Raw genomic sequence first — 2,252 nt, 5'->3', positions numbered from 1 at the left:
CTCGCTCGCTCGCTACGGCGGGAGGAGGAGAGGGGGAGGGTGGGAGAAGGAGGGGGAGGAGGAGGAGAAGGAAGAGGAGGGAAAAAAGGAGGGGCGGGACAGGGAGCCCGGACGGCGGTGGCGCTTGTCGCTATGCCTCGCGGCGGGTGCGAGCCGCTGTGCAGCCCCGGCACCGCTCGCTTCCCACCTCGCGCCAGCGGCTCAGCGGCCCCCGGCAACGCCGCCCCTCCGCGGGCACGAGGGCGGGGGCGACAGCGGTGGAGGCGGCAGTCGCCGGGTCTGCTGTGCGCATGCGCGCGCTCGCGCGCTCGCTCCCCCCTTACTGCCCGTTGACAGCCCTCACGGCCGCCCCGCGCCAGAGCCGAGCGGGAAGAAGTGGTTCCTCCGCACTCCGGGGAGAGGCTGTGGGAGCGGTGCGCGTGCGCCGCGGGAGGAACTACAGCTCCCAGCATGCCGCGCGGCGGGCGGACGGCAAGGCGGCAGGCGGGAGGCCGAGGTGCATGCTGGGGGTTGTAGTCTTTCTCGGTGCCTGGGGGCACTGAGTAGGGAGTGGAGCAACTCGCAAGGCTCCCCGCTATCCCGAATCCAGAGGTAGGCTGGGGTAGTGCGGCTTCGTGGCCTTCCTGCAGTCTCAGCCTAGTTTCAACTAAAGATGTCGGAGAGACAGTGAGCATGGGGTGATAGGCCTGGGTGGTTCCATTTGGAGAGACGGAAGGGCACATTGGGCAAAGAGTGTGGAAATGCCCAGGATTGGTTACAGCTCCAGCTTGAGTCCAAGATCCCCACAGGTGAGCTTTGAGATGTCAAGGACTAACTCCTCATTCCCAACAAGAACTCGTGCCTGCCCTGGGATGGCTGCCATCCTTCACTAAGGCAGCCTCAGCACTGTGAGAGGCTGCCCTGCGGTGAAGAATTTCACCTTTAGAGTGGGAAAAGAATAGCCTAGAACATCATCAAAAGCCACCCTGAAACGGGAAACTTTTATTTGGTTGAAGGCTTAGTGACTCTATAGCAAGAGACACTGAGGCAAATCCAAGGTCTCTAATAGCAGAACAGAGTGAGAGATGTTCATCATCCTCTCTCTCCCACTTTCTGTCAGTGTTTTTATCATAGACGGTGCATTCTCAGGTATTTTGACAGAGGAAGAACAGATAGCCAAATCCATCTGAAACTTAATGATTCTGATCCCCACCACTAACTTTTAAAAAATCTGGCCCTAGGATTTATAGTTAAGTTCGTGTTCATGCAAGATTGGAGTACAGGTGATGGAACTTCTTCTCTGGCAATCTGGTGTAGGTATTCTAAGAATGTGTATGGAAACATAAAAACCCACTTGGAAAATAAGTCCCAATAATGAATCAATTGAAATAACTGAGAATCATTGAATCACTGAGGTTGGAAAAGACCACTAAGACCATCTAGTCCAACCGTGAGCCCATCCCCAGCATGCCCGCTGACCATGTCCCTCAGTGCCACATCCACACGGTTCTTGAACACCTCCAGGGATGGTGACTCCACCACCTCCCTGGGCAGTCTGTGCCACTGCCTCACCTCTGTTTCTGAGATGAAGTTTTCCTAATATCCAACCCAAGCCTCCCCAGTACATCTTAAGGCCATTAAAACTGGAATGTTTTACCTTCAAATTCATCTAGCTACAATAAGAATTATGGATTGCATCATTTCCTTGGTGAAGGAAAGGGCTTTGAGTCCATTACATATGGGAGACCCTCTGAGAAATTCGGGTCCAGTATCTGCCTGGGCTTCAGCAGGGCCTTCACCCTCTATTTCAGCTGTCTGCCTCTGCACCAAGCCTGCACACGTCGTTCTTTCAGCACTTTTTTCAATACCTCTCGCCAAGAGCAAATATCAATATGAGCTTGAATATCATCACTGACTGAAGAAGAGATGTGAGAAGTGCTGCAGAGAAGCACTTTGGATGTATGTAGTTGGCTTCAGTAGGTGGTGTTCAGTGGCATATCTGAAAATATTGCTAGAGGTCTTTAGCTATTCTGGCTGTAGTTTTCCTGCTACGTACTTATTTTATGATACCTGTAAAACAACATTGGAAATTGCTGCCTTTTGTTTATTTACAGTGCATTGTTTATTCTTACCTTTGGACTCTAGAAGGAAAATAGAGTGTTTTTTAATACCAGGATATTTTTTCTTCTTCTTCTGTTATTGTGAGCACTTACTCTATAGCTTCTATGCTTTCTGCATTTCTGTTCATAAACCCACTAAAGATTAAGCCACAG

This window comes from Tetrao urogallus (assembly GCF_951394365.1).
Source record: "Tetrao urogallus genome assembly, chromosome: 3".
Taxonomy (NCBI): Eukaryota; Metazoa; Chordata; class Aves; order Galliformes; family Phasianidae; genus Tetrao; species Tetrao urogallus.
Note: the sequence above shows the minus strand (reverse complement) of the source record.